The sequence below is a fragment of the Solanum verrucosum genome, unplaced genomic scaffold, assembly GCF_900185275.1.
Source record: "Solanum verrucosum unplaced genomic scaffold, falcon-dt-bn FXZP01000208.1, whole genome shotgun sequence".
Lineage (NCBI taxonomy): Eukaryota > Viridiplantae > Streptophyta > Magnoliopsida > Solanales > Solanaceae > Solanum > Solanum verrucosum.
The window spans coordinates 3,462,640-3,475,853 of NW_026020329.1; the positions used below are offsets into that span (position 1 = coordinate 3,462,640).

The 13,214-nt window shown below is 33.7% G+C and overlaps 1 protein-coding gene and 1 pseudogene across 1 annotated transcript in view; one reads left to right on the forward strand and one right to left on the reverse strand.

The window, feature by feature from the left end:
• LOC125835990 (uncharacterized) overlaps positions 1–13,214 on the reverse strand; it is a 154,656-nt gene that overhangs the window by 125,161 nt on the left and 16,281 nt on the right. The window lies entirely within an intron of this gene.
• Positions 678–4,108, forward strand: LOC125836090 (putative late blight resistance protein homolog R1B-17; annotated as a pseudogene).

A 13,214-nucleotide genomic window follows, 5' to 3' on the forward strand; every position in this document is an offset into this window, starting at 1 on the left:
TTCTTATTGGGTCGGGTTAAATGGGGTGGGTCATTAAATGGTTTAAATTGATATATATTTGGTTCTTAAAATTTTGGTTAAAAATAAAAATTCCATGTCAGAAAATTTTAGTGAAAAAAATAATTAAATAAGTTGAGTGACTTTCTGTGCAAAGAAGTCATAGTTGAGTGACTTTTGAGTTGAAAATAAAAGTTGAGTGACTTTCTGTGAAAATAATTGATAGTTGAGTGACCATCAAAGTTATTAACTCGTGAATTTTGTGTTGGATTCTGAATGTGTAACTCTTTGACAATGAATGCCTATGTCCCAATGTTAGTTGACTGAATTTATTTTGTGATTTTCTTACTATCGTCTCCTCCACACAAATCTTATCAACCTAATATATTGTTTGTTGGAAGTATTATAGTCATACACAAAAACAGATAAAAACCATATCAGATTTTTCATCAACTAATATTGGGACATCTCTATTTGGAATACAGGAGAAAAACAGACAGGAGTAGAGCAACCTTCTCATCAACTAAAAAGGTTAGTCGTCTTTAATAATATAACTAAAATTAAAGTGTGTTTTTATTTATGAAATTGTATGCTTTTTTCTTTGTTTTTCTCGTGATAGAGTTTTTATCTACTTTTTATACATCAGATCCGGAGAATTTGAGCAGTGAAACTTAAAGAGTCATGGAAAATGAAGGAGAAAGAGAGAAAGGGGAAGCAAACAACTTTGCAGTATGTCACTCAACTTTTTTAATGGAGGGTATATTTGGACCTTTTCCCATCGCTTAATTTGTGTTATTTGAAATTTTTAGTAGAAGATAAAGTATATAACAAGTATCCGATAATTTTAGATGAAGTATTAGGTCAAATGGATAACATGAATTTTCATAAGATATTCCTAAAGGATGGCTCTTCAAATTCACGTAAAATAACATTTGATCATTTGGCAGGAATCATTTTCTGCTCTTCTCAAGGACATTGACGATGTTCTTGATTTCCTAGAGAGATTAAAGAATGAAGAATATCAAAATGCTGTTGACGTGGCCGATCAGATTGAAACGTTGAAATCGGAGCTGGCATTTATTTATACATACGTCCAGCTTTCTTATTCCGATTTGGAGCAGTTTGAAGATGTAATGACTGTCAAAGGACAAGAGGTTGAGAATCTGTTTCGATCAATTTTGTATGATGTTGACAACAACGTCGATTGTAAATACGACATGCATCATGTCCTTCCTAGCCTCAGGGATAATATCGATCATTGTATCAGCTCACAACATCGTTCTACATCAAGTGCCACCATGACTGAGGAGCAGTTGAACTTCCTCCTCCTGAATCTCCATCATCTATCTAAGTTTCTTGCTGAGCACAAGTTTCCATTAGTGACTCAGTATGAGATTTTTCAGAATGTGTGTGGCAACATGAAAGATTTACATGGATTGATCGTGAATGGTTGCGTTGAGCACGAGATTGTTGAATGTGTCTTACCTCAGTTTCAACTCATGGCTGAGAGAGTAGGACACTTCATTTAGGATGATCATATTGACAGAATTTCTCATCTCTTAAAGCTAGCACATCTACTCTTGAAGACTGTTCCAACTGAACCGGAGGTTATGCACATATGTTATACAAATTTGAAAGATTCAACTTCAGCAGAAATTGGACGCTTCATTAAGCAGCTCCTGGAAACCTCTCCGGACATTCTTCGGGAATATCTTATTCATCTACAATAGCACATGATAACTGTTATTACCCCTAGCACTTTAGGGACTCGAAACATTCATATCATGATTGAGTTCCTATTAATTATTCTTTTTGATATGCCCAAGGACTTTATTCATCATGACAAATTATTTGATCTTTTGGCATTTGTTGGAGCACTTATCAAAGAAGTATCAACTCTTGTTCGCGACTTAGAAGAGAAATTAAGGAATAAAGAGAGTACCGATGAGACAAATCGTGCAACCCTAAAGTTGCTGGAAAATATTGAACTCCTCAAGGAAGATCTCAAACATGTCTATCTGAAAGTCCTGGATTCATCTCAATGTTGCTTCCCCATGAGTGATGGACCTCTCTTCATGCATCTGCTACAGAGACACTTAGATGATTTGCTGGATTCCAATGCTTATTCAATTGCTTTGATAAAGGAACAAATTGGGCTGGTGAAAGAAGACCTAGAATCAATAAGATCTTTTTTCGTGAATATTGAGCAAGAATGGTATAAAGATCTCTGGGCACGTGTTTTAAATGTTGCATATGAGGCAAAAGATGTCATTGATTCAATTATTGTTCGAGATAATGGTCTCTTACATCTTATTTTCTCACTTCCCATTACCATAAAGAAGATCAAGCTTATCAAAGAAGATATCTCCAATTTCCATGAGAAGATTCCTGAGAATAGAGGTCTCACTGTTCTGAACTCTCCCAAGAAGCCAGTTGATAGCAAATCATTGACAACTGATAAAATAATTGTAGATTTTGAGGAGGAGACAAACCTGATACTTAGAAAGCTCACCAGTGGACCGGCAGATCTAGATGTCATTTCGATCACTGGTATGCCGGGTTCAGGTAAAACTACTTTGGCATTCAAAGTATACAATGATAAATCAGTGTCTAGCCATTTTGACCTTCGCGCATGGTGCACGGTCGACCAAGGATATGCCGAGAAGAAGTTGTTGGATAAAAAATTTAATCAAGTTAGTGACTCGAATTCAAAATTGAGTGAGAATATTGATGTTGCTGATAAGCTGCGGAAACAACTGTATGGAAAGAGGTATCTTATTGTCTTAGATGACGCGTGGGATACTACTACATGGGATGAGTTAACAAGACCTTTTCCAGGAATTGAGAAAGGAAGTAGAATTATTTTGACAACTTGAAAAAAGGAAGTGGCTTTGCATGGAAAGCTCTACACTGCTCCTCTTAATCTTCGATTGCTAAGATCAGAAGAAAGTTGGGAGTTATTAGAGAAAATGGCATTTGGAAACGAGAGTTGCCCTGATGACCTATTAGATGTTGGTAAAGAAATAGCCGAAAATTGTAAAGGGCTTCCTTTGGTGGCTGATCTGATTGCTGGAGTCATTGCTGGGAGGGAAAAGAAAAGGACTGCGTGGCTTGAAGTTCAAAATAATTTGAGTTCTTTTATTTTGAATAGTGAAGTGGAAGTGATGAAAGTTATAGAATTAAGTTATGACCATTTACCACATCACCTGAAGCCATGCTTGCTTTACCTTGCAAGTTGTCCAAAGGACACTGCACTGACAATCTCTTTGTTGAAAGTTGTATGGACTGCTGAAGGACTTGTGGAACAGACAGAGACGAAGAGTGTGAAAGAAGTGATGGATGTTTGTATGGATAACTTAATTTCCAGTAGCTTGGTAATTCTTTTCAATGAGATAGGTGATGAACCGAGTTGCCAACTTCATGATCTTGTGCATAACTTTTGTTTGATAAAATCAAGAGAGGAAAAGTTGTTTGAATGGATAAGTTCAAGTGCACCATCTTCTTCTTCAGATTTGATGCCACGTATAGTGACCATTCATTATAACAGCGAGTTATTGGGGCTTAACAATTTTGTCCTGTTTGATTCAAATAAGAAAAGGCATTCTGGTAAACACCTGTATTCTTTGACAGTAATTTGTGACGACACTGTTCTGAAACATTTCATCCAAGACACTTGAGGCTTCTTAGATACTTGGACCTGGATCCCTCTTTTATCAAGGTGAAAGATTCTTTGCTGAATGAAATATGCATGTTGAATCATTTGAGGTACTTATGCATTGGGACAGAAGTTAAATCTCTGCCTTTGTCTTTCTCAAACCTCTGGAATCTAGAAATCCTGTTGGTGCATAATGAAGGATTTGCCTTGGTACTATTACCGAGAATTTGGGATCTTGTAAAGTTGCAAGTTCTGTCCGTGAATGATTCTTCTTTCTTTGATATGGATGCAGATGGATCAATAGTGATAGCAGAGGACACAAAGTTAGAGAACTTGAGAATATTAGGGAAACTACTCATGCTTTCCTATTCGAAAGATACAAAGCATATTTTCAAAAGGTTTCCCAATCTTCAAGTGCTTGTATTTGTTTACAATGTGTTTTTGAATACTAAGTAGAAATATCATGTTATAAACAAGTTTGAGAAATATACATGGCCTTATATTATGTCTCGACAATATACATCTGCCCCTTAGGTTTTGTTTTCTTCTTTATCTTATAAACTACTCTTCTTCTCTTTTTTTGGGGATAATGTTTTGTAAGTGCCATTTGATCAATATATCGAAAATGACTTTTTATATGTCTGACTATATCTGCAGAATTGTGAGATTTACCGCCTAGTTTTGGAGATATTTATTCATTAAGAATTATCAAAGTTGAATGAAGATATGACAGGGGAAGACAAGCTTCAGGTCCATGTACGCTAAGAAAATATGTGAGTACAGATGAAATTATTACTTCTTCCCTTTTTCTTCATTTGTTCTTTCAAGTTATTTGCATATCATGTGTTTACTCTTCAAGTCCGGCTACATCACGACTCTCTGTACTATATGATTTTTTTCAAGATATACATTTATGTCTAATTCTTTGGTGCTTCAGTCTCAAAGAGGGAAACAAGTCTCGTCGATGAAGTAATTGCATAGCTGGCAAATGTAACCAGACAAAGTCTGGCTTGAACATATGCAATAACTCATGATCGATGCCTCATTCGTTTGTTTGATTGGTTTCAACGGATGTTTGATAGGTTTCAATGGATGGCGGTGGCTGAAGTGTGTAACTTCTCCTAGCTGTCCATGTTTTTGTTATTGGTCAGGGAAGCTTTTTCGTAGGAGCAACGATTTCTGTACTTCAGATAGGAAACTTTGATCTCTTATAACTCCAAGCTCTTCTTCAGCAGCACACTCAAAATGACAGATGTAATCAAACTCGCGATTATAGAAAAGCCAAGCGGATTGCCTATTCATAACTTGGTTACAAATACAACATAACAGGGTTGCCCCTTCACTTTTTAGTGGAAAGGAAGTGAAGAGATCAAGAGGGTATTTTACCTTATGGATCAATTTCGTCGTCACAGAAGCACATTCAAGATAAAGATCAAATTAGATGAGGCCTTGGGCTTTAGAGTAAATTTCTCATATAGTAACTAGGTAAAAGAAAAGTATGAAGCAAAGTCGATTTTTCGTTTTATATCAATAAAATCACTAAAAAAATTTGGATAATTTTTATTTACCTTAGCTCAATATGAGCTCTAAGATAAACTTTAAATAAAAACACTAAAATAAATAGTATAGCTAGATTTGTACCCAAGTCTCACAAGTGGATCTTCTAGCTTGTACCAATAGCACAACGACACTCCTATGATTTTCATGGGTGCACTTTTAATTATATCATAATTTCTGTCCGTTTCTCAAGATAGATATACATACATATACATGATATTTTCTCAAGTTAATTGGTGCACGTGCACCCCACCTATAGGGGTGGATCCACATGTAATCATCAACCAACAACACTAATCTCCATCATAATCATCACTATCATTACCATTGCCAACCACCACTTCTTGGAGCAATAATACTAAACAATGATACATTGACATAATTATTAAAAATGGAAAGCTCCAAAGTGTGAAGTTGAATTACTATTTTACTCCACCATTAAATTATAAAATAATTAAATACAAATATTTTAATTACATAATAACATAATTTGAAGTTTAACAACTGCACTTTAATACTTTAGTTATGACATTAAAATTCTCTTAGTTAGTACTCCACTGAATGTTAGTACATTCAATTACAATGAAAATAAAACGGCTAAATGCTTTATTGTTTCGTTAAAATAATACTCCATCTGTCCCAATTTATGTGACACTTTTCATTTTTCGTGAGTCAAACAGTTTAAGTTTGACCGGTAATTTGCGCATGGAATCTTCAAAAAAAATTTAAATGATATTTATATAATTGTAAACTACGTAAAAATTTCTATAAGTCAAAATGTTCAAAAGATCTATGAATAACTTACGGTAAAAAAATAGACTTATTTGAATCTCGAAATCTGTAAAGTGTCACATAAAAGGGAACGAAGGGATTATAAAATAAATAAATTGACACTTGGCCAGGTGCATTCTCACGTACTGCACCATTCATGTATTGAATAGATTCCATGTATCAATATTCATTGCAACCTTTAGAATGTCAATTAAATAGTTGACATAATAGATAAATGTGTTCTTTAATTTGGTTTTAGCTCGTATTTATGGCCTTCAACTTGTGGAGAATAGCAGAAGAAAAGTATAATCGGAGAACCCTTCTGCTAGCTTAAGATTGTTAACTAAGATCGGAAGATTCAACTAAAGAAGAGGAAATTAGAAAGGAGAACTTGTTTATGGAAGAAGACTCTTGAATTGTCTTTGTTTTGGGTTGATTACAAATGCCTAATGTCACCCCTATTCATACTTGTATAGGATGCTTCTAGAAATGAACTAGATACATCTACAAGAAATATCTAGATATCTTTATCTTCTAACTATGTAACAAGAACATCTAGATTTTTCTTAAGTATAAATATCAAAGATATTTACTCTACCAAATTCTAGAAAGTTCTACTAAATATCTAAGATATTTTTGTACTTCCAAAAAAATCAACTTTAATTTTTCACACTCCCCCTTAAAGTGATTTTTTGGAAACAACCCCACACTTGTCGTGGAAGAGCTCAAACGAAGCTTTGAGCCACATCTTGGTGAAAATCTCGGCAGTTTCTTTCGAACTCCTCTTGCTTCTTCACATGATAAAGATTCTTCATCGTCAGTTAATCCATGTAGATTATCTCCTTATTGATTTCTCAGACTCCCCCTTTCTCTTAACTTCTCGACAATTATTTTATCTAGAGAAACACTATCAATTTACTATGAAGTCTCAACACCAACATAGGATCCACTGTCATATTCTCTTATCATCTCATCATTAGATTTTTTGGCAGCTTTAGAGCTTTCAAAAATCATATTGTTTGCCTCCAAGACTTCAATATCATCTTCGTCCTCTATTTGATCTCTACTTTCTCCATCTGCTTTCAAAAATTTCTCTGAGTCATTAACTGGCCTTGATATTGCAGACGATTGACCAAATACTTCCGCTTCCAATACATCTCCCTCAGTGTTTTCTCTATAAAGATCGTCACTAGCACATGTAGTTTTAGATATTGTATGTTCAGGATTTTCTTCTTTGATTTTTTCAATAGAAGCTATCATATCACCACTGGGAACATCCTCAATAATTTCTTGTTTCGTGCCATCAACATCAACTTTTTGCTTCTCCAAGTGATCGGCTATATTATATTCTAAATCCCCGATCCAATATTTTTCAAGATTAATGGAAATCATGGCATCTATTGCTCGAACCTCAGCTACTAAACACTTTCCCCATTCTTCTTATTCTTCAGCAACTTTTTGAGCCACTTGGCTTCGCAATATCTTTTTATGTGCCCTACTTCGCCACAACGATAATATCTGAAAGGCTTCTTACCATAATAGTTAGAAGGCTCTTCCTTCTCTCCTGGTGAGTGTGAACCAACTGAGGATCAAGAGAGTGGCATATCTCTTGTTTTTCCTTTAAAGTTCCACTTATTGTCTACAAGAGCATTTTCTTCTCCTTCTTCGACAAATACACTAGCAAACTGCTTGGCTAGTAGTTCATGCGACGACAACAAATTTTAAACTCCTCCAAGGATGGTTGTTGAGCCCATCCTTGAATCGACGTCACAAATGGAATATATTCAAGTTTCAAACCACGAATGACAATTCTTCTCATTCGTAACTCAGAGATAGCCTCTTCCGGATTCAACAAAGTATCTCAAAACATAAGTTCTTAATCTTTAAAAAAATACTCGATGATAGAAAGGTTGCCTTGAGTGGTGTTAGCGAATTCATTCTCTAATATCTGTAGTCGAGCTTCATTCTTCTTGTAGAACAAACGATCGAGGGTCCTCCATATTTCATGAGCTGATTTACACTTTATAATATGATCGAATAAACTGGAGGAGATTGTCCTCTTCAGAATGAACTCCGCCTTTGCATTAATCTGCTTCCACTTCTTGTACGCACTGCTATTTTCCGGTTCGTCAACAGGAGGATTTGTGTTACTCCCATTAACAACATCCCACAAATCTTCTCCCATAAGGTTTGATTCCATACATATCTTCCATACCTTGTAATAGGACTGATTCAACAACTCCATCCCCAGTCCATTAACACGAACGCTAAAATCCATCTACACAAACTAGTTGAATCTACCACCAACCCGATCTTGAAATAAAATCTAGAAGCCAACGTATGACTATGGCTCTGATACCATGTAGATAATAGCAGAAGAAAAGTATACTCGGAGAACCCTTCTGCTAGCCCAAGATCGTTAACTAAGATCAAAAGATTTAACTAAAGAAGAGGAAGTTTGAAAGGAAAACTTGTTTATGGAAGAAGACTTTTGAATTGTTTTTGTTTTGGGTTGATTACAAATGTCTAATGTCACCCCTATTTAAACTTGTATAGAGATGCTTCTCGAAATTATTTTACATACATCTACAAGAAATATTTAGATATCATTACCTTCTAACTATGTAACAAGAATCTAGATATTTCTATACTTCACTATAAATATCTAATTATCTAGAACACATAAATTTTTCTTAAGTATAAATATCAAAGATATTTACTCTACCAAATTCTAGAAAATTCTACTAAATATCTAAGATATATTTTTGTACCTCCAAAAAAATCAACTTTAATTTTTCACATTAGGATGTGCATAAGTAAATAGTTAAAGTTATATAAAATTGAATACAATATTTGAATAATAAAAATTGGGAGTTTAATGTACGCAATGCGCTTGACTAGACCTAATATAACATTTGTTATTGGCAAACTTTCAATATTTACAAACAATCCAAGTGATATTCATTGAAAAGCTATAATTATAGTACTTGGATATTTAAAGAAAATAAAATATTTACGAATTTGTCATTGTGATTTTTCTATCGCTTAGACGATATTCTTAAGTGAGTTGTATAATAAGTATAAATGATAAAAAGGTTATTTCATATTCGATATCCACTTGGAGGGGGGGGGGGGTCCATTAGTTGGGTATCCAAGAAACAAACTTGTGTTTCTCATTTCACATTAAAATCTGAATTAATTGCATTAGCAACTATTGGAAAGGAATCAGAATGACTAAGAAATATATTACTGGATATAATGTTGTGGTCGCAATCTATGTCAACCATTTTCATATTTTGTGATGGTGTGATTATTATATGTGCAGCTCACAATAAATATATATTGGGAATTAAATGAATACATATAAACTTAAGACATGTTTTTATATAAGAGAGATAGTTACTTGTGAAACTATAACTATAATGTATATGAGATCCACTAACAATTTGGTTGATCAACTTACAAAAGCATTAAATAGAGATGTCGTACAATAAACTAGAAGGAATGAGGCTAAAACTCTTAAATCAAACACAAGTAATAAAAAATCAATTTTGAGTTGGTATACACTCTAACAACACAAGCTCAATAGATAATTACAAGTTTTTGTTGTTTAAGAACGAATCTTCTCGTTTAAATCATTGGTTTGGTGTACTGTTTAGTGTGACAAGATGAGTTTAGGAGTTGTTCAGTGCCTACATTAAAAGGGGTATAATAACAAACTTCAAAGTGCATACTATTACAAAAAAAAAAGGTGAATTAAGTTTTAATGAAATTAGCAAATAATGTTTGCAGTAATAGCAACATAAAGTCTAGTTTCATCTATATTAATATTGAGGTGGTGCCTCTTCAAACAAGATTTATGGAGTTGACGTTGTTAATATTAATGAATTTGGATTAGCACACTATCATAAATGTGCTAAAGCATAATATTGAATTGTTTCACTACTTAATAATATTATGTGTGTGATACTTTTGATTTGACAAAAGAGCAGTTTAAATCTTAGGATACTAATATCATCGTCAAACTTTACGGTATTTACAAATTACACTTATGCAAAGTTCAAATCTGAATAAGATATTTTTTTATGTGTGATATTTTGAGGTATATTACAAATTAGTGGGGATTATTCTGTAGTTGTAATATGAGGAAAATTCCACATCGGTGGCTTCTTTCCACCCTTAGGGCCTTTAGCCTTTTAAGGACAAGCCCATTAAGTCAAACAAATTGAGTAAGTTTAAATGGAAACTACGTAAACGAGCCACAAAACATAAAATAATTACAATTTCATAGTTCAATCCAAACTAATTCAGTAAATACTCGCTTTGCCAAAATAAATTACAATTCATGCCCCTCCCCGTTTAGTTTAGGCTCAATTTCCTTCCAACCCCCTTTAAATTTAGTAAAATTTTTAGAAATCTCAGTGTAAGGAGGAAACTACATTTTATCCCTACTTTTTTTTAATTTACAAAAATTCTCTAAATTTGTTGTCATCCGGGTACATCTCATTCTTCCTGATACATCACATTTGATACATTATATAACTAGGTTGTTGAGATTAAATAATTTAAGCATCGATTATTTTAATAATAATCTGCACCTTTACACTTTGATGTTTTTATTATTTAGTTCTTTGTTAACCATTTTAGTTATAAGAATATAACGACGTCAAACATGAAATGAGTATTTTTTTTATCGGACATCATTTTAAAAAGAAAGGCACAATCACTATGAGCTATGTGATGATACAACGTGTCACCAACGCTGCCAGAACTGTCCTATACCTTGACGGAGTATAAGACATCCTCAACTAAGTGGATCCACTAAGCTAATGCTTAAAAAGCAATAAGGAATCATCTAAAAGTATCACCCTTTTTACCCACGTTGGCTACATGGTTTATGAGAACTTTGAGTTATTTGAACTCATTCCCATATCGGTGCTCAATACTACTCCCAAAATATAGCTCAGCTCATATGTTTAAAAACATTTCCTCGTCCTCAAACTTTGAGATTATTACTTAAAAGAATTCTCTTAAAAGAGATGGTACTTAGAACTCCTCATGAACCCATTTGGAAATCGATGTTTCCCCTCATTTTAAATGTAAAAACATTTACTCTTTGGGAATACTTAGTTATCATATATTCATTTTTTTAAATGAAATTCAACTCTACTCATCCTCATATCAAGCACTCAAGTCTTAAAACAAGTTCTAAGAGATTGTAAAAGACTTCTCCAAATAACTCGAAAGAACTCTCAAGACTTTACTCTTACCTCTACCTTGAATTTGAATTATGAATTCAAGGATTATAATTCATGTTATGAAGGATCTCTCGATGTTTAGATGTATTTTAGAGTACTTAGAATAAAAAAGGAGTGAAGGTACAATTTAAAAGAACTTAGACGGAGCAAACAATTGAAAACAGGATGGGGCAGGCGACCTTGGCACACTGAGTGGCGCGGGGTGCCAACCCCTAAACTTTAGAAGTGACTTCCTGGCGCACTACTAGCGCGGAGCGCCTGACCCTTGCCCAGAAAACCTGACGAATTTTGTTTCTCATTTTCTGGCCCTAATTCGCCTAGAATTGATTGTTTTTCTCAAATTTTTCTTAGATTCAATTACCCAATACAAGTACACAAGAATCTACTTACTTTTCCTCAAGAACAACCCTCAACAATCGAAATCCTCACCTCAAAATTCATCGAACTCCATAAACCAAGCATGAAAAACAAAATCTCAACAACACCCATCAAGAATTCAAATCATTCAACCTCAAGAATAAAATTACGGGTAAATATACATAATTGGCGTGTGTGTGAATGAACCCAACACTATGAAAACTTACATACCTCGATTTGGCGAAACAAATCCTTGATTCGCAAGAAATCTTGACCGTTCTTCCTTTTCTCTTCTTGAACTCTCTTCTAAAATCCTAAATGTAATTTAGGATTGTGATAACTGACTCAAATCAGTTTAGACCCCTAAAATATTACCAAAAACGTTTAAAGTTGATGGGGTAAGGAAAAGACCAAAATACCCCTCATTAATTCGGGTTAATTTTCTTAACTGGACAGGCTGACTTCAAACGGGCATATCTCTTTCATCCAAACTTGAAATTTAGCAAACTCGGTGGAATTGGAAAGAGGATTCAAAGACATCTAGCGCATTTTGTACTGAATGTTATGGTCATTTGAAGTTGACCCAAAACTCACAACTTAAGCATAGATTGCCAAATTCTCAATTTGACTCTTTCCAAATTAGTTCTTTCTAAAATAGCTCGTTCTAAGACCGAGGTGTTACATCATCACCATCATCACCATCGTCATCATCATCATCGTCATTGTTATTGTTATTGTTGGTGTATGTTATTGTTATTGTTATTGTTATTGTGTTTGTGTTTGTGTTTGTTATTGTGTTTGTGTTTGTGTTTGTTATTGTTGTTGTTGTTGTTATAATTATAATTATTATTGTTATTGTTGTTATGACAACATTATTATGTCTATGAAGGTAATATTTTTAGTGACGAGATGAAAGTAGTGATAACATTATTATGTCTATAAAGGTGAAGTTTTAGCGACGAGATGAAAGTTTTGGCTACAAATTTAAAATTGTCGCTTATTTATTTATTTAGCGATGAAACATTTTTTTGGTATATAAAAGGACGCTGCTATACAATGACAAAATTATGATTGTTCAACTTAACTTTAAAGATAATAGATATCGTCACTAATTAAACTAAATAGTCAGTAACATGTGGTTTCATCAGTATTAGTAACCATTTTAGCTAGTGACAAAAACATACAATCTACTATAAAATCTTATATTTTATATGATAAACAAATTTAACACAAATACTATGCATTTAGAGATGAAAAAAAAAACATAGTTAATATTTGATATAGAAATTTGCCGCCTGGAATACAAGTAAAACTTACTACAATAATTTGGAAATCACTAAGGTTTTGGCTCATAATTTAAAAAAATTAATATATGTCACGACCCAGACCGTCGTGATTGGCACCCACACTAACCCTCCGGTGGGAGAACCACTACTACAACTCAAACAAGCAACTAAACCAAAACTAAGACATTTAAACTACAAAAACAAATTAATTAACTAACAAATGTGGAAATTTAATACCTATAACCTGAAAGTCAATGTACCAAAACATCTAAAGTTCAACAAGTCTAAGCGAGAAAATCATCTACAGAACTAGTCTAAGTCCGAATAGGATGG